The sequence below is a fragment of the Rhincodon typus genome, chromosome 22 (genome assembly GCF_021869965.1).
Source record: "Rhincodon typus isolate 14 chromosome 22, sRhiTyp1.1, whole genome shotgun sequence".
Classification (NCBI taxonomy): Eukaryota; Metazoa; Chordata; class Chondrichthyes; order Orectolobiformes; family Rhincodontidae; genus Rhincodon; species Rhincodon typus.
In genome coordinates, this window is record NC_063353.1 from 48,245,353 (window position 1) to 48,266,334 (window position 20,982).

Below are 20,982 nucleotides of genomic sequence, written 5' to 3' on the forward strand. Positions count from 1 at the left end.
CAACCAGTTGGAGGGCTAGCATCAGACAGGCTTTCCTTAACTCAAAAACTGTTTGTCTGCCTCTGTCAGAAGCAATCCGCCTCACTGATTTGGAACCAATTCTTCCTTGCACAGCTCAAGATGTGCACCACTTGACTTTTCCAAGGTGCAAAATTCTCCTGGAATTCCAGTGATAGGATTCAACTTCCAATTTAGCTTATGGTCTCAAAAGGGAAAATATGTGATCCCTTACACATGGCAGGGATGTGTCTACATGGCATGTGGAATTGCCCTGTCAACTCTGGGCAAAGTACATGTCTTGCAGCAGAATTTTGGCTGGAAATACCATCAGGAACAATCCCGGCATAACTGCTGATTGGGATTAGGACCAAAGATTTAGAGTTTTCAAATTTGCCAATAGTTGTTGAAGGATTTCTTGTTCTACTGGAACAGGTCATGATTACCTGCACGCTGTTTAAGTTGGGCCTAGTGGTATTATCACTAGACTATACTAATGTCCTTTTGGGAAGGAAACTGCCATCCTTACCTGGTCTGGCCTACACATGACTCCAGACCCACAGCAATGTGGTTGACTCTTAACTGCCCTCTGGGCAATTAGGGATGGACAATAAATGCTGCCTAGGCAGCAATGCCATCATCCCGTGAATGAACAAAGAAAAAAAAATTAAAGACCCAAAAATGTTCTAGGGATCTAGGTTCAAGTCTCACCATGGTGGACTGTGGACTGTAAATTTAATAGAAATGTTGAATTAATAATCTAATGATGACTATGAATTGGTTGACAGAAGAAACCTATCTGTTTCATTAATGTCCCTTAGAGTCTGTCTTTACCTCGTCTGTCCTGCATTTGACTCCAGACCACAGCAATGTGGTTGATTCTTAAATGCCCTCTGGGCAATTAAGGATGGACAATAATTATTGGCCTCGCAAGTGATGCCCACATCCTGAGAATGAATAGGTAAAAAAAATCCAAGTAATACCAAGAGCGCAGGTCAGAGCAAGCTGCCAATTGCAGTTTGCTGCAACTAAAACCAATTTTCATTTACGCAACATAACAACACCTGACGTGATTGGATAATTGTTTACATGGCAAATTTCATATAAAATTATGTGCTAAAGTTAAATGTGGTTAGAAAGTCCGGATGGGACATTTTTGAATTGAAAATGTTTAACAAGATGTGGCAGTTTCATCACTTAGATACAATTTGTTTTAATTACTCAAGACATGTTACACTAAATAGTTGTGAAATTCATTGCAAAACGCAATCACAACGAATAAAGGAAACATTAGCATTGTGAGTGTGTGGTCCGCGGTCATCAAGATGCTGTTTTTTTCATTGCAAGAAAATTGGGAATTAACTGAAATTATACAAGCACAGCAGCATAGAAATGATACTAAATAAGAGCTGCGAAAGGTGTAAATCAGAAACAAAAACAGAAGTTGCTGGAAAAGCTCATCACGTCTGGCAGCATCTGTGGAGAGAAATCAGAGTTAACGTTTCGGGTCGAATGACCCTTCTGAGAAACTCAGACCTGCAGAGAAATGAAACTGATGCCTTTGAACCCATTTTCAATCATAAAACACAGAAGCTGTCTGTGCCTTTAGGTCTAGTACAATTAATGCTCAGATCATGTGAATTTGATCAGTGGTCATCAATGGCATGTGTTAATGGATAATGGCCACGTCCCCCATGAAGTGACAATTCTTCTGTTTCGTGCCAGGTTTGTTTGAAGCTGGAGGAAGAAATGGACAGATAGACTCTAGCAAACCAAGGGCACAGTCTTTGGTCTCTATAGAATAGAATAGAATCCCTACAGTGTGGAAACAGGCCATTCGGGCTAACAAGTCCACACCGATCCTCCGAAGAGCGTCCCCCCCATACCCTACCCTATAACCCTGCAATAACCCTGGCTAACGCACCTAGCCTAGACACCCCTGAACACTACGGGCAATTTAGTATGGCAAATCCACCTCATCTGCACATCTTTGGTCTGTGGGAGGAAACCGGAGCAACTGGTGGATAACTAGTAAATGGTGCTGGTCAGCAGTGATTCAAGAAGGTAGCTCACCAACATGTCTCAAGGCTATTCAGATATCAGCAATGAATGCCCACATCCAACAAAACAGTAACAAGAACCTTCGGCCAGATGCAGAAGCAAGGCCCATACTGCTATCCGGGATCATTATGAAGATATCAGTGGCATTGTGAGACAATGTTCGAGGTGGTTTGAGGCAGCAGAGCAAAATAACTCACTTGTATCATGCCTTTTACAACCTCAGAAAGTGCAAGGCTGTTTTATAACCAGTGAAATAGCCACTACTGTAATGTAGGAAATAACTATTGCAATGTAGCCAAACGTACACAGCAAGCTCATAGAAAGGTCAATGTGGTATCAAGCAGCTGTTTAAAAACTGATATTGATTGTGGGATAAATATGGCTCGGACTTTGGCGATAAATCTGTTATTATAAATAGAGCAGTGGGACCTTTTCCTCCTGCTCGAGAGAACAGCCAGCCCTCAGGTGAACATTTCATTTGGAGGAACTCACCCCGAGACTATAGCACTGTCTCACATCTGCACTGAAGTGTGAACCTAAAGCTTTATCCAGACTCATCCAGGAACGTCCATAAACTTTTCTAGGTTGCTTTCTCATTTAAATCAATGTTTTCATCAATTGTTAAATATTAATTTTCATTAATTATTATCTTGTACAAACAACAGCATTGAATATGAGGAATGAAAGTTCGAGCAATGTGCTATGACTCATTCTGGATTTCACGCACAAAAATGAAACAAAGAAATGATGAAGATCTGAAACAAAACCAGAAATTACTGGAGAAACTCAGCAGGTCTGGAAACCAGAGTGGACAGAAAGCAGATTGAATGTTTTGAGTCCAGTGACCCCTCTTTAGAACTGATAACAGCTAGCAACTATTACATTTTCAGAGCTTCCATTTATCATCTTATCTCGTTTAATGGCTTTGGCAGAAAGTGTCTTCTCCCTGCCTAGGCCCAGCGACGATGAGGCTATCAGCCTGGCACGGTGATCTCAGCTCAGCAATGACCTAGCGAGATAGCCTCATACCCGGAAGGTGGTCTGGGCTTGGTGTGGTCACCTCCAGCTTTGGCGGTTTTGTTCCAGCGTGGAGGTCTCATACCAGCGTTGAGGTCTTCTTTGGTGGTGACTTCTGGACATTCCAGTGGTCTCGGCCTGGTGAGGAGGTCTTCTTTGGCATGGAGATCTTGCTCAGGGTATCCTGCGACCTGGTGGGCAGTCTTGTCCCAACATGGCAGTTGCCTGGCCCCAGAGGGCTGTCTTGGTTTGGTGGCCTTGTCCTGGCTTGCAGGTCTTCTTTGGCAACTGCGCTCAGGTATTCCCGTGTTTGTCATTTTAAGCTGATTAAACTCAGATTGATCTGAGATGAACTTTGGCTTAATTTTTACTTTCTTTTTTCTTAACCATGACTTATGGGTGTCATGGTAAGGCAACTTATAAAACTTTTCACTGCTTTTTTTGAGTACAAATTAACATGACAAATTGCCATTTTACTCTATGTACATCAAGTCTCATTCAGTGAAAAAGAAAGATGCCACAATTTGTCTTAGTTACAATGGATTTTGTATTATTTTCTTTGTCCGTCTGTGGAATGATTTGAAGGAGTAATTTAATTGTAATGAGATTGATTGTTTAAAGTGATGATAAAAACATTGAAATAATATTAATAACATCATTTAATTGGGAAAAGCACACTTGGGACAAATTGTGGTTAATACAATCCCAACAAACACTATTCTGTTTAATATAAACCATTTTAACCACAGAATTAAATTATCTTCTAATTGCAGCCTTGGTGAGAATGAGTTCTTAATAGAGTTTATGACAGTTGGACAGTTTTAGTTGCCTATTTCAGATCTGAATGTCTAAGCACGTTATTTTTTATCAGAAGCATTAACCATACTTGTGTGCAAAAGGTCTCGAGTAAGCGTGAAGTGAAATAGATTGAATTATGTCGAGAAACTTCACAACTATCTAAACTTTAAAGAAGTTGCAATAATTCCAAGTTAGACAGCTGCTGATCCTTTTGGTGGTAAATTGTGAAGGAAATTCATGCAGCCAAGGAGTAAAGAGAATTCCAGTACATGAACCAGGGTGACTAAAGTAAGTCTGCCAAACATAGAAGCAAAGGGAGGATTGTACAAGAATCCAGAATGTGATGGACAGTGATTTCTAGGGGATTGGTGCAGGGGGAGGTTGTGCATTGTTTGTAGAACTGGAGGATGAAATGCATCAGAACTTGTACAATCCTAGATTCTTCTGAACGAAAACAATGCTAATGACCTTAAATGTTTGACCTACATGCCATAAACCCAATAGTATAAACATCTTTCTTTTAATATCATAAGGGTCTGCTTTCTGACAAATGCTGGATTTACGTCACTGTTTTGGATGGACTTCCTCAATTTTTGAAAAAGAAAACCCTTCCTTAAAGTAATCAACACCCATCCTTCTGTATTCCAACATCCAAATTTCAAAAATTGTATATATTATGTTACATCTTCCATTACTTGTGCCAATGTGAATAAATTTTACCACATAATATTATTGGAGACACTAAAGTTAAATTCTAAAACCTATGTTCCCTCTGTTTAATGTAATGATAATCTCTAATTCTGAGGGAATTAAAATTATTCATTTTTACTTCCATACATGCTCACATTTTTATCACCCCAAGTAAACGAAAATGGGGCAGTAGTGATGTAAGGCAACTCAGTTATTTCACTTTTGAGCCAAATTTTCATAGTAGTCAATGGTATTGGCCAATAAATCAATTGTTGAGGATTACGGCAATCACTCATTATAATCAGCAGTAAATCATACATTGAATCAAACCTCCTTACAATACAACAGCCTTCAGCAAGAACACTCTTTGGGAATATAATGTGGCAAGTGGAAATTGATACCTTTATGAAACTTGAAAGGCATCTATTTGCAGTCTATAGACAGGACGATGAAATGCCTAAAGGCATAAACAGTGGGAACATTACACTGCTCCAGCTCATTGATGTTTACATGAGGCAGAACTATAGTGGAAGCAAATGCAGTTATTCTTTTATCACCAATTCAATCAAGTAGACAGGTTTGCATTGCTGTCGAGTTTGGGTTTCTTACAGCAGTAAGAATACTTTGCATTCAACTTAGAATCAACAGTAATAAAAAATGTCCATGTTATCAGGAATCAGTAGAAAACTGTACACATAACGTGAATAAGTCTGATCATATTGAGAAGATCTGGCTGAAACCGATTTGAAGGATCTGTCCTACTGTCGTGCCAACTGAAGGGCATGCTCTTTCCCTGTATAAAAACATTGTTAGCATATCACACCATTGCTGCAGTTAAATATATGATGGAAATTCTGACCTGTCAGCACCGTACTCTTTCTAATTTCTCTATTTTTTCTATCTGGTTTGTTCATTACACTGCTTGGCATATTCCAAACTGCTGCATTGCACATGTCTGTGCAGTACAGAAGAGGCATTGCTGTGGGACCTTTTCATGGACTGCCAGTTTGTAGAAGGTAGCTTGCCGCAACCTTTTTGAGGGCGATGAGGAATGAATAACATATTCCAAGGAAACATTTAAAAAGGTATATTTCCACTGGAATTGATGTGCTTGAAAACATGTAAAAATGTATTTTTAATCACACACCTTTGGAGCAGATGGACCTTGAACACAGCCTCCTGGTCCAGGGGTAGGGATACTACATCTGCACCATATTCAATGTTGGAATATTGGTTAAGCAATGATTTTGGTAAATTCTTGAATGTTGTATTTATGAGAAACGGGGAATAAATACTGTATATATTGTTCTTGGATGGCCTTTGTTGAAAATTATCAAATTATTTGGAGAAATGCACAACCTTTCTTCCATTCCAAGTTGGAAGAAATTATTTTACAGAACTGATGTTAATATTTTTCACTTAGATGTTGCTGTGTTGAGGATTTCAGACAGCTCCCAATTTCAAGCCTTGATAACCAGAAGCAAGTTTTGTGTTGCAGTTATATATATCCTGTCTGGATGTGTTATCATTGAGAAAAATCACTGTGATAGACAAGCACAATGGAGACACATTACCATCTCAGCCACCCGATACTGACGAATCCAATAACTGTCACTGTTCGATGTTTTGATATTAGACATTTCCCTTTAGTAACTGTTTCGGAATCACATCAATTGATCTAAGTTGGTAACATTATCATTAAAATTATAAAATTGCACTGTGTCCTTAAATTTAGATTAAAATGAAGGGGCTCATGAGACGATTCTGAATTCTGTCTGGCATGGGAGCTACTGAGCAAGGGGTGAAGTTCTCACACAAAGGGGAAGGCAGATGTGCTATCAGTACATAAACTTATTGGCAGAAAGTTCAGGACAAGAACTTGTGATAATTGTGGTGAAGCCTAATTCTCCAAACATAACTTAAAGCTGTTCATGTGTGGAAAAGAATATTTTATGGCAGACACTTTATTGAGTGCATTTAATCAGAACACTGAGTCCAGTGAGGCCCATAAACTTATGCATTATGTGGTTACTGTGCAATTCTTTTGATATAGTACAATTGTTAATGTGACACAGAATTGTGCTTTTTTTATATACATAATGAAAATATCTATTAGTAGTGCACTTTCATCCTTGTTTTAGGAGATAATGCCATGTAAGTGAAATAACTCCACAGGCCAGTATCCTGTAATCGAGTCACCCTTTATTCACACGTGGAGCATCCTTGGCACTCATGCAGCTTCCTCAGAGCCAGCAGTCAGAATGAACAGAACCTCTGACTCTCCTGTTTACATCTGTCAGCCAGGACTCCTTGATTGAACCAGGTTAACAGCCCCAGTCAGGGAACTCATATTCTATGAGGTCTATCTGGCTGAGTTCATGACAATCACTACACTGTGGCATGCATTATAAACATGCTTACTCCATTTAGTTTAGAGTTTGGATTTTGATCTAGTGACATGTGGGATTTGGTGTGTGAATATATGGGTATTTAATGATGAACTTGTCAGTATTTCTGGAGTCATGATGTTTTATTAAACTAATACGAGAGAGCGAGTTTCTGGAGTGACAGTAATTGACATGCCTTTGCATTAGGAGATTTTACAAGCAGATATAGTAAATATTGAGATGCATTAATTTGCTTTCATTTTGGAAGGGTCATATTTTTGTTTCTCTTGGTGAAAAATTCATAGGCAGGAAAGCTTTTTGGTTCGTTTTATTTTCCTGGTAGAACTTAGATCTGTGAAATAGTTACTCCTAGAGAAAAAGGTTAGTTCAGAAAGGTTAAGAAATAAATTACTTTAGTAGAAGGATTTTTCTTGGAAGTTCCAGATAAGAAGTGTTTGGATAGGATCCTGAGGGGTTACTCAAAGCTGAGAATGTCTAAGTTCAGTTGTGTGGATAAGCAAGCCAAAAGCTATCAAGTTTTCAAGGCTGGGTATTGAAAAAAAAAGCAGTTAAGTCAAACTTAACAAATGCAGTAGAGAAGTGAACATTGTGAAAATTGACCATTCTTTCACTTTAAGAATTACTGCAGTGACATTATTCTGATTGAATTAATTACATTTGTTATGTCTCACTGTAATTAATAACCAAACAGAGGCCCTGACAGAACAGTGGTATTTTGGTAGCTTTTATAGGAATGAAGACCAGGAAAGGCAGACAGTAAATGTGTCATCAAGCAGTATGTTCCATAACAAAAGCAGAAATTGCTAGAGAAACTCAGCAGGTTTGGCACTATCTGTAGAGAAAGAAACAGAACATAGGACATAGAACTGTACAGCAGAGGAGTGTCATGTTGTTCTGCACATGTCACCAAATGAAACTAATACCTTCTGCCTGCCTTTGGCCCATATCCCTCCAATCCTTGCATATTCATGCGCTTATCTAAAAGTTCCTTAAAAGTCCCTATTGTATTTGCCTCCACCAACACCTCTGGTAGTTCGTTCCAGACTCCTACCACGCTCTGTGTAAAAAAAATTGGCCCTCACGTCTCCTTTGAACTTTCCCCCTCGAACTTTAAATGTATGCCCCGTAGTATTAGACATTTCAACTCTGGGAAAAAGATTCTGACCATCAACCCTATCTATGCATCTCATAATTTTATAATGTGGAGGTGCTGGTGTTGGACTGGGCTGGACAAGGTCAGAAATCACACAACACCAGGTTATAGCCCAACAGGTTTATTTGAAAATACAAGCTTCTGGAGTCTTGTGTTTGCAAATAAACCTGTTGGATTTTAACCGGTGTCGTGTGATTTCTGACATAATTTTATAGACTTCTATCAAGTCTCCCCTCAGCCTGCACTGCTCAAGGGAAAACAACCTGAGTTTTTCTAGGCTCTCCTTATAGCTCATACCCTCTAATCCAGGCAGCATCCTAGTAAACCTCTTCTGTACCCTCTCCAAAGCCTTCACATCCTTCCTGTAATGTGGTGACCAGAATTGAACACAATACTCTAAATGTGGCTGACTAAAGTCTCATAACATCCTGTCTCTTGGACTCGATTCCCCGACCAAGAAATGCAAGCATGCCATACGTCTTCTTTACCACCTTACCTACTTGCAGGGTACTATGGACTTGAACTCCAACATCCTTCTGTACATCAATGCTGTTCAGAGTCCTGCCATTAACTGTATACTTTACCTTAACATTTGAACTCCCAAAATGCGACACCTCACACTTACCCAGATTAAACTCCATCTGACATTTCTCCGCCCATATCTGCAAATGATCTATATCCCGCTGTATCCTTTGATACAGCTCAACGGACACCAGAGTTTAAATAATAGGTGAGAAAACATAACAGTGCTTCATCTCAGGCTGCACTGACGATGTTACCCAGCAGGGTAATGAAATGACTGCGAACAAAAACCAACCACAATATCCACAACCCGAGCTACATATCTACTCTAAAACCTTTGACAATCTTCTACACTATTCTCAATTCCACTGATCTTTGTATCGTTTGCAAACTTAATAACCCACCCACTTACATTTTCATCTAAGTCAATTATATATATCACAAACAGCAGAGGTCCCAGTACGGATCCCTGTGGAACACCACAAGTCACGGGCCTCCAGCCTGAAAAACACCCTTCCATCAATACCCATTGTCTTCTATGAGCAAGCCAATTCTAAATCCACATGGCCAAGTCACTGTGGATCCCTTGCATCTTAATCTTCTGGATGAGCCGACCATGAGGGACCTTGTTGAAAGCCTTACTAAAATCCATGTAAACAACATCCACTGCTCTACCCTCATCAATCACTTACATCAACTCCTTGAAAAATTCAATCAAGTTAGTAAGACATGACCTGCCCTGCGCAAAGCCATGCTGACTGTCCCGAATTAGGCCATGTTTTTCCAAATGTGCATAAATCCTATCCCTGAGAACTCTTTCCAATAGCTTCCCAACCACCAATGTGAGATTCACTGGTCTGTAGTTTCCTGGATTACCCTTATTTCCCTTCTTGAACATCGGAATGACATTAGTTACTCACCAGTCCTCCGGAACCTTTACAGTGTCTGGCGAGGATACAAAGATCTTGGTCAAGGCCCTAGCAATCTCCTTTCTTGCCTCTCTCAATAACCTGGGGTAGATACCATCGAGCACTGGGGACTTATCCACCTTTATGCTCTTCAAGTGATCCAACACCACTTCATTCTTGATCTCAAAATGCCCAAAGCACTAGTCTCACTATCCTCCACGACCTTCTCATGGGTGAATACCGACACAAAGTACTCATTTAGGATCTCACCCACATTCTCTGCCTCCAAGCACAAGTTCCCTCCTTTAACTTTGAGTGGTCCTACCTTCTCCCTAGTTATCCTCTTGTTTCTTGGGATTCTCTTTAACCCTACTTGCCAATGTCATTTCATGGCCCCTTCTTGCTCTCCTAATTCCCTGTTTGAGTGCTTTCCTACTTCCCTTATATTCCTCATGGACCCTGTCTAATGTTAGCTTTGTAACTGCAACATATGTTTCTTTTTTCCTTTTGGCTAAATTCACAACCTCCCCCATTATCTAAGGGTCCTTAACCTTACCATCCTTATCTTTCCTCATTATTGGAACATATCGGTCTTGAATTCTCCCGAGCAGGTCTTTAAACAGTTCTCACATGTCAAATGTGGTCTTCCTGATAACAGCTCCTCCCAATTAACACTCCCTAGCTCCTGCCTAATACTGACATAATTTACCCTTCCCTAATTTAGTACCTTCCTGCAACGTCCTGATATATCCTTCTTCATAGCTATTTTAAAACATAAGGAATTGTGTTCACTGTTTCCAAAATGGTCTCCCACTGAAAGGTCACCTGGCCAGGCTCATTAGCCAATACAAGGTCCAGTATGGCCCCTCCTCTAGTTGGACTATCCACAGTTTCAAGAAACCCTCTTGGATGCACATAACAAATTCTGCCCCGTCTAAACGTCTTGCTCTAAGGGAGTCCCAGTCAATATTGGGGAAATTGAAGTCACCCACTATGACAACTCTTATTATGAAACCTTTCCAAAATTTGCCTACATATTTGTTGTCTCTCAGTAGCTGTTGGGAGTATACTATAATTCAGGATTGTACAGTATAATGCAGGATTGTACAGTATAATGCAGGATAGGACAGTACAACCCTGTCAGAGTGAATGCTCCCATTTTATTTTTGAGCTCTACCCATATTGTCTCAGTGGATGACCCCTCTAGCATGTCCTCTCTGAGTGCAGATGTAACTTTCTGTCAATTAGTAATGTAATTCCTCCACCTCTTTTGCCTTCCTCTCTATCTCGTCTAAAACAACAATACCCTGGAATGTTAAGCAGCCAGTCCTGTCCCTCTCTCAACCAAGTCTCTGTAATGGCTACAACATCATAGTCCCATGTCTAATCAAGTTCCACACATAAGTAGCATCACTGGCTTTGAAATGTTAACTCTATTTCTCTCTCTACAGATGGTACAGCTGAGTTTCTCCAGAACTTTCTGTTTTTATTTCAGATCTCCAGCATCTGCAATTCTTGCTTTTAGTTAATTGTGATTGTTTATCATAACTCTTGCCTGATGCTATGCTTGATGGAATAAACATTTCTTAAAGGAGAAAAAGACTATTAGGGCAGCTGAGGTATTATGTGCTGAGACAGAAAACCATTTTAAATCTACGATAAACTTCTTTATGCATTTAGTAAGACTGAAAAGTGAACCTGAAATGCGGTGTTATGACCAATCCCTTGGTGAGGTTTATGGTTCAGATGGGCTATTTCAAATCGTTGAACTCCCAGGTCAGGGGAAGAACCGGCTTCCTTTCTTTTTTTCACCCACTTCCAGCTTGGTTGCAACAAGGTTTATTTGTGAAAGAAATCCTCCCTTGTGGTTCTTATGTTTTTATGTTCATTTTTTCCCAGATCCAATTAATGAATGTTTTGAAAGGAGCCAATTTAATTAGTCATTCTGAATTAACAAAATAGTGTTTATTAGTTACTAAGTGTGAAAAGATGTCATAACAAAGCATATCTATATATGGAATAAGAATGAGAAGTGAGTTAAAAAGAAAATAAACATTAAAAGAAGGATTAATCTCTTAGTTACCCATGAGGAGTAGATAGAATGATGCAGACATTATTTGGATAGTAACAGCAACATTAGCTATAATGGTTGAGCAGTTGAGTTTTAGACTTTTGGTTTTGTAGGATGATTGAAATTATTTTGTGCTGGTTCCTTTTAACAGTGACTGAGTGGCAGCATTCAGAGTAAGACTGTTTTTCCCTTTTTACCTGTAGTACAGGGATGTTTAACAGTTGTTATCAAGCTGTGACTTGCACACATGCCAGTCCACACAAATTGTATATCAGGACACTAACTCAATCGGACCAGTATTATGGTCAGTTTTTATTCCTTTTATGCATGTCCCTGGAAAGATAAAGCACAAACATGTCTGTGGGAGATAATATCCTGTTGAGAAGGGTTTTAGAAAGTCAGTCTCCTGTTACCTTTTCCTGTATTGCATTTCTGTTTGACATTTTCCTGATTCTGTAAAGCTGTATCATTCCATAGGTACACACATTACTCTGACAGAAAGTCACCAAATTTACATTTGGCTGTAAAAGGCAGATTATTTCTTTTTCTTCATTCACTGATCTGGGCATCCCTGGTCAAACCAGCATTTATGACCCATCCCTAATTATCCAGAGACGAATGAAGGTATGGGTCTAGAGTCACATGTTGGTCAGATCAGGTAAGGATGGCAGATTTCCTTCTCTGAATGACTTGAGCGAACCAGAGGGGTTTGTAATGACTGTGGTTACATGGTCACCATTTGCTTAGCTTTTAGTTTAAAATAAGAAAGAATTTCACCATCTGATATGAATGGATTTGAACTCATGGGATGATGGCTTCAGGTTCTGTATTACTAGCTTAGTAATATGATCACTATTCATCACCTCCCTTATCAGTCAGTAATTAAGGAGGCACAAGTGCACATCAATAAACCTGTTGGAAATGAAATTGAAATCTGAGACAATCACTCAGTGATTGTCCATTTGTCGCTTTTAGAGTTAACTAGTGGAAAGCACTCGATGAGATTACTGTCCTTGCTTTCTCACAGAAGATTGTCAGACTTCAGTTGTTTACTTCCTGTAGAAATTGTACAAGAAAATGAGAGAATGCTTGTTTGCTGGCAATGAAAAGGATGCTGGGGGCTCTTTGATTAAGCAACATTGAAGTCTAAAGCTGTCTTTAGCCGTTCCTGTTCTGCAGTGACAGATTTTCTATACACTTGGTTGATAGCCGCTAGGGACTGTGTTAGCTATGACGGTCTGTATAAAACTCATTCAGGGTGACTGCATCACTCCATCTGCAGGTGCACTCATTTTAATTCCAATGGGATTGATCTGGATGCTGCAGGATGTATTGACTATCAGTTAGCTTTCTGTGCAGGACTGCAATGCTATCTAAGTGCCATAGATGCCTCTTTAAAGGGCCTGGTATAGTTTGGATTTGCTAATGGGTAGTTTATGTGATTTCTCATTAAAACAAGGAGCCACAGACACACTGGGCCTCAATGAAAAACTATTTTTTATCACACTGAACATAATACTATTTACAAGATAAAACAAAAATGTGTTACCGAAGCTTTTTTCATCGTCAGGACAAATGCAAGAATGCCAAATTACAAATAATCTCAACAAATTAGATGATAGCTGTCAAAGAGAAATGATTGCAAATCAAATTGACTCTTGCTGGCTCCTGTTTCCAGGAGAAAGCAATAAGGATCTATAGGCTCCCTAAGGTCCTGGCCATACAAAAAATGGACAAGGCTTGAATTTATTCCGTTTGATTGCAAAAGGGCAGGTCACTGAGTGTATGCAGCTTTTAGCAAATACAAATGAGTTGCCTTACAATCTCCACAATATATCTTACATTAGGTTATTGTTAGTTTACTTAACCCCATAACAAAATTGTGTTTATATCGGATCAGCCACTCAATGTATTGATCAGTACGTTTCGCAAGGTCAGGAAGGAGAGATCACATCCAGGTTGAGGCACAATCAGAATGAGTACAGGAAAACCACAAGTTCATTGGTTGGTAATAGCTACTAATTTGACTATCTATTGTAGGGTACTTTCAACCTGAAGTGCTGTAACTGCACAATGTGGGAGCTGGTGGTCCATAGTGACCACATCTGGACTCAGTGTTGCTTGCTTGAGGAACTCCAGCTCAGAGTTGATGAGCTGGAGTCTGAGATTCAAACACTGCAACACATCAGGGAAGGGGAGAGTTACCTGGGCACCGTGTTTCAAGAGACAGTCTCACCCTTTAGATCAACAACCTCAAAGTCAGTCAGTAGTCAGGGACAGGAGGGTGGGATTTCGATCCCCTTGGGCCTGTCCAACACGTTTGAGATTCTTGTCCCTTGTGTGGATGTAGGGAGGATAGCAAACTGACCATAGCACCGTGATACAGGGAGCCATTCAAGAGGGAGAGGAAAAGAGAAAAGTAGTTGTATTCGGGGATACTATAGTCAGGGGCATGGACAGTGTTCTCTGTGGCCAGGATCGACAGTCCCAAAGGCTATATCGCTTGCCTGGTTCAGGATATCTCATCTGGCTGCAAAGGAACTTGGAGTGGGAGTGGAAAGATCCAGTTGTTGTGGCCCATGTAGGTACCAATGATACAGGTAGAAAGAGGACAGAGGTTCTGCTGAGGGATTATGAGCAGTTAGGGGCTAAATTAAGAAGCCTGCCTCTTTGTAGGATTCATGGAACAGTCCCTCTTCAACAACTACACCGGCATCATCCCCCAACTCTTTCTTCGCCATATTGATGACTGTATCGGTGCTCCCACGAGGAGCTTGAACAGTTCATCAACTTTGCCAACACCTTCCACCGCACCCTCAAACTGATCTGGGCAATTTCTGACACCTTTCTCCCCTTCCTGGATCTCTCCGTCTCCATCTCTGATAACGGACTCATCACTGACATCCATTTCAAACCCACTGACTCCCACAATTACCTCGACTACACCTCCTCTCACCCACCCTCCTACAAAAATTCTATCCCATACTCACAATTTCTCCACCGCATCTGCTCCCAGGATGAGGCGTTCTACTCTAGGACTTCCCAGATATCCTCCTACTTTAGAGACCGTAGTTTCCCGTCCTCTGTTATTAATGATGCACTCAACTGCATCTCCCCATTTCCCGCGCTTCTGCCCTCAAACCTCCTTCATCCAACAACAAGGATAGAATCCCCTTAGTCCTCACGTAACACCCCACCAATCTCCGAATACAATGCATCATCCTCTGACATTTCCAGTCAGACCCCACCACCAAAAAGATATTTCCCTCCTCCCTCCTGTCTGCTTTCCGTGACTCCCTCGTCACTCCCCACCAACCCCTTCCACCACACCCAGGACCTTTCCCTGCAACCGCAGGAGGTGCTACACCTCCTCCTATACCTCTGGTCTCACCAAGGCCCCAAACAATCCTTCCAAATCTGGCAGAGATTCACCTGCACTTTACTTAACCTGACCTACTCTATCCGTTGCTCCCAATGTGGTGTCCTTAATATCGGGGAGACCAAATGCAGACTTGCGGACCAGTTGGCAGAGCACCTACACTCTGCACACACCAACCAACCTGACCTTCCGGTTACCATCCACTTTAACTACCCCTCCCACTCCCCTGGTGACGTGTCCATCCTTGGACTCCTCCACTATCAGAGTGAAGCCAAACATAAACTGGAGGAACAACACCTGATATTTCACCTTGGGAGCCTATAGCTCAATATCCTGAATATTGACTTCACCTGCTTCAAAATTTCTCCACCCCCAATCTGTCCATCTTCCTACTCACTTATCTGCTCCACCCTTCCCACTGACCAACCACAATAACCCCCTACCTGTATCAACCTATCTCCATCTCGCTCACCCTCCCCCCAGCCCCATCCACCTTCCTCTAATTAATTCTGGACTCCCTTCTCCCTCCCGCGTCCTGACAAAGGGCTTCGGCCCGAAATGTTGACGTCCCTGCTCCTCAGATGCTGTTTGACCTCATGTGCTTTTCCACTCCCACATTTATTGACTCAATGGGCCAAATGGCCTATTTTTGTCCTATATTTCATGTTCTTATGGTTTACCCAAAAGTGCAATCGTAAGTCAGACACAAAATTCATTTTGGAATTGCTGAAGTGCCGTATTTCAAAATCTGTCTGTAAAAACAGAGGGTTGGTGACACAATGGCCTAGTGGTATTATCGCTGGACTGTCGATCCAGAGACACAGATAATATTCTGGGGACCTGGGTTTGAATCCTGCCATGGCAGATGGTGGAATTTGAAGTCAATAAATAATCTGGTATTAAGATTCTAATGATGACCTTGATTCCATTGCCCGTTGTTGGAAAAACCCATCTGGTTCACTCATGTCCTTCAGGGAAGGAGACTGCTGTCCTTATCTGGTTTGGACTACACATGACTCCACACCCATGGTAATGTGATTGACTCTGAACTGCTCTCTGGGTAATTAGGGATGGGCAATAAATGCTGGCTAGGCAGCGATGCTCTCATCCTGTGAACGAATAAAGGAAATGAGCCAGAGTTTCCAGTTACCTGCCACTGCAACACATCATCATATTCTCACACCAGCATTTCTGTCTCAGGCTTGCTGCAATGTTCCAACAACAGTCAGCTCAAGCTTGAAGAACAGCATCTCATTTTCCACTTGGAAACCCTGAAGCCTCTGGTACTTAGCATCAAATTCAATAACTTTAGAGCCTGATTTCACCCTTCCATGTTTTTTACCCAACCCCACACTTGGTCCTGTAATGACATGGGTTACTGTTAGCACAGCCAACCCATTCTCAGCCACTCTCAGGCCTATCCTCACAGTATATGGGGTTGCGTTCTGCACGGATTGCCCAACTCTGCTCGCCTCAGCTCTCATTATCACTGATTCAGCTTGTCTTTTTTTCTGGCCCACCATCCGTAATGCCCTCGTTCACTTACCCCTTTCAAATCTCTCTCGCTCTGAGTTCCATCTTTATCAATCTGTTCACTTCTCCCTTCCTCCCCATCTCCACCAACCTTGTCTTTAGCACAAATATCACTTACTCCTCACTAATGTCAGTTTTGATGAAGAGTCATTGGACTTGAAACATTCATTTTTTTTCTTTCCACAGATGCTGCCAGACCTGCTGAGTTTCATCAGCAATCTCTGTTTTCATTTCACAAAATCTAATGACAACCAGCCATTTTATGAACTACTCATTGACTATAGCAATAAACATTCATTATATTTGGTGCATTCGATAGCATAAAAATAGCAGGCAGAGACAAATGCATCATTTTATTGAGGAGGGTTGTCAAAGGATACAGCAAGATACAGATAGATTGCAGATTTGGGCAGATGGAGTTTAATCTAGACAAATGCAAGATCATTTTAGAAGATCAAATTCAGCTGTGAATTATACAATAAACGGCAGAATCCTTAGGAGCACTGACGTACAGAGGGATCTGGGCGTACAGGTACATGGAAGACCCATGGATTGCTGAAAGTGGCAACGCAGGCTGATAAATTGGTCAAGAAGGCATACAGCACGCTTGCCTTCATTGGCCAGGGCATTGAATATGAAAGTTGACAAGTTATGTTACAGCTGTATAAAACTTTATATAGGCCACATTTGGAGTATTTTGTGCAGTTCTGGTCCCCACACTATCAGAAGGATGCGGATGCTTTGGACAGGGTGCAGAGAAGGTTTACCAGGATGTTGCCAGGTCTGGAGAATTTTAGTTATGAGGAGAGGTTGGATAAACTCTGATTGTTTTCACTGGAAAGACAGAGGGTGAGGGGGCGACCCGATAGAGGTCTACAAAATTGTGAGAGGCAGAGATAGGGTAGATAATGACAGAGGGGGAAAGATCAACACAAGAGGGCACAGGTTCAAGGTGAGAGGTAGAAAGTTTAGGGGAAAGTGTGGGGAAAATTTTTCACACAGATGTTCTTGGGTGCCTGTAACATACTGCAAGCCGAGGTGATGGAAGCAGGCATGTTAGCAACATTTAAGGTGTATCTTGAAAGACACATGAATGAGAGGTGAACAGAGGAATAGAAACCATGTCTCGGCAATAATAACGGGTCTAAGTAAGGACTAGGAATTGGTGCAGGCTTTGTGGGCTGATGGGCCTGTTTTTGTGCTGTATTGAAATGTATAATTTCAGGGCTTTGATAACATTGAAACAGTTGTCAATCTGTGAGATTATGAGACTGCCCTAATTAACTGTCTGTATCTGAGTGTCAGGAATGAAGTGAACTGGAGGGTGGTTGTACTTCATGATCAGGGCTTGAATGTTGACAGTGTACGCAGGCTTGTTTCCCTTATTTTCACAAAGAAATATAATCAATGTTTACACCTTCAATTTCAGACATTAATCCATCATGAACATCATTGTACTGCATTTTTCTAATACTCCTCTAACTATATAGTCTACTTTAAATCCCTCCTTTATAAAATAAAAAAAAAATTTCCAAGGTTTAACGATACCTTTGTGTTTTGGTGACCTTTAGCCATGACTTGTTAAGCAGCCAAGCATTAGTCAATTTAAAACACAACTGACCTCTTGGGTCAGGACTAGACGCTCAACAAAAACCAAAAGAACTGCAGATGCTGTAAATCAGGAACAAAAACAGAAGTTGCTGGAAAAGCTCAACAGATCTGGCAGCATCTGTGATGAAAAATCAGAGTTAACGTTTCGAGTTCTGAAGAAGGGTCCCTGGACCTGAAACATTAACTCTGATTTTTCTTCTCAGATGCTGCCAGACCTGCTGAGCTTTTCCAGCAACTTTTGTTTTTGTTCCTGGACTCTCAATGGTTGGTTTGAGTAGAATAAGTAGAAACGTAATTGAAGATGTGGTTATTGCACACTTATTCCAAATAGTATGGAATTTTAATAATAGTATGGAAAAACAATTAGTTCTGTGAATGAAAACATCAAAGAATTCATCAGCCTTTCCAACTGCACCAATTTCATAAGTGGATTTGCTTTGTTACATAGTAATTAGGTCGACATACAACATATGGACTATAGCAGTGCAAGAAGGTAGATCGCCACCACCTTCTGAAGGGCAACTAGGGACAGACAATAAATGCTGGCCCAGTCAGCGGTATCTACATCACATGAGTGAATTAAAAAAAGTGAAACAAAAGTGAAATTATCAAGAAAGCTAACATGAGGGAGCTTTACTTGGTAGCCCAATGGAAAAGAACTTATTAAGTGAGGAAGATTAAAATTACCGATCATTTGCTAAATGAACGTATTAAAGTAAGGGTAGGCGCAGAGGAGATGCTCTCTTGTCAGAGGGAGATGACTGGTAGTGGTTTAACTTGAGGGTCACTATGCCTCAGGTGAGGGGAGAGGTTGAGAAGGAGGTGACCTCAGCTGGTGTAGGGATCAAACCCATCCTGTTGCCATCACCCTGCATCACAAACTAGCTACCCAGCCAACTGAACTAAGTGACCGTCATTAATAAACCCATTTCATGTAACTTCAATGTTCAGATTTCTTATTGTTTTAAGGAATAAATCCTATCTGACATCATAACCCTCTCAAAATGATGAGTGCCATGTATTACCTAAACTTTCTGTAAGAAGTTAAGGAAAATCATATCAAGAGTAACAGACTGCTGAAGATATCATAATTGGCTGAAAATTGCAGGATTTCCTTTCAAAACTCCACTGAACTAACATCTTGAGGTTGCCAATGAAACTAGACCAGCTGTACAAATACTGTGGTTACAAGACCAGGTCAAAGACTGGGAATTCTGTGATGAGTAACTCATGTCCTGACTCCCCAAAGTCTGTCCAAAGGTGCAAAGCAAGGGTGTGATGGAATACTCCCCACTTGCCTGGATGGGTGCAGCCCCAACAACACTCAAGAAGCTTGACACCATCCAGGACAAAGCGGCCTGCTTGATTGGCACCCTATCTACAGAGGATTAAAGTTCAGTTAGGGTCACACAATCAGGTCTGGAAATACGTGGTACTTTCAGCCAGAGACTAGACCTTTTTGACTTTAGTAAGTGACCCTGTGGAGAGAAGGTTTTCCCCCACAGGTGCCACTCATGAACAATTTGCATGTGCTTAACTGGAGAAGACAGTGAAGATTTTAGTTCAAGGAGCTGTGATTACCAAGAATATCACAATCTTCAGATAACGAGGAGCTTACAATTTCAAATTACTGTTCCTCATCAATCTACATCGTGTAGGGAGAAGACAGCACAAGTATCTGAAAGTTAAAAATGCGAAGTGTGAGTACACTCTGTTATCACTTCATTTTTACTTCATGAAAAATGACAACATTTTTTTGTCCACTTCAAAACTCCTGATAACTGCTGGAGTTAGATTTTATTTTCAAGCTATTCATGACAATAATCACCAACAAATAGTATTTTCCAGCATTTGCAGATTTAAAGTATTCTAGTAACAGTTAACAACTTCCAGAGGGACTGCATCATTCGAACAAATCACTACTGGGACCAACTGCCAGAAAATAACCAGTCACATCCGTTTTTTTGAATTAAAAGTGAATGTAAACACATTTGAACAGTGAAAGCGAATCTCTGTGATATATGACAGGTTTTTTTCAGAGCTCTAAACCTTCTAGTGACAATAAGGAATACATTCTTTGCTGGAAGATACAAAATTGAGGATAGGGAGGTAATCATTGGTACTGATCTCTAGCAAATGGATTCGCTAAAGCTGTTGTACTCCAGGTGCAAGCAGCATCTGAAATGGATCATTCTGAGTTAACAGGCTACCTCCTGCAGACAGAGGTAAGTTCATGGCGAGTGAAATGGGGCTAGAAGTAAATGCTGGCATTTGGACCGTCCTTATGTTAATTAGACCTCACTATTCTTTACAACAATGCATCTGAGACAGATTAGAAACACATGCAACATTAAAATGCCTTAGTTTATAAAGCTAGTCACAATTATAAAACTGCACACTAAATTGTTCAATCCATTTCTCTATAGTTTCAAAAAAACTCAAATTGTTCTCAAAACTTTCACTCTGTTTCTCTCTCCACAGAAGTTGTCAGACCTACTGAGTTTCTCCAGCACTTTCTGCTTTTATTTCAGATCTCCAGCATCCACAGTACAGTGAGCACCAATTTTTATGTCTCTTACCCATCTTGTCACCCCAGCTCCTGTCATGATATGGGTTATTTTCACTACAGCCAATCCACTTCCATCCACTCACAGCCCCCATTATCACCTATCTAGCTTCTCTTCTGAAGAAGAGTCACTGGACTTGAAATGTCAACTCTGCTTTCTCTCCACAGCTGGTGCCAGACCTACTGAGTTTCTCCAGCAATTTCTTCTTTCCTGAGTTACTATCAACAATTCTTTTGTCTGCCTCCTTTTTTAATCTCTCTCTCTCTC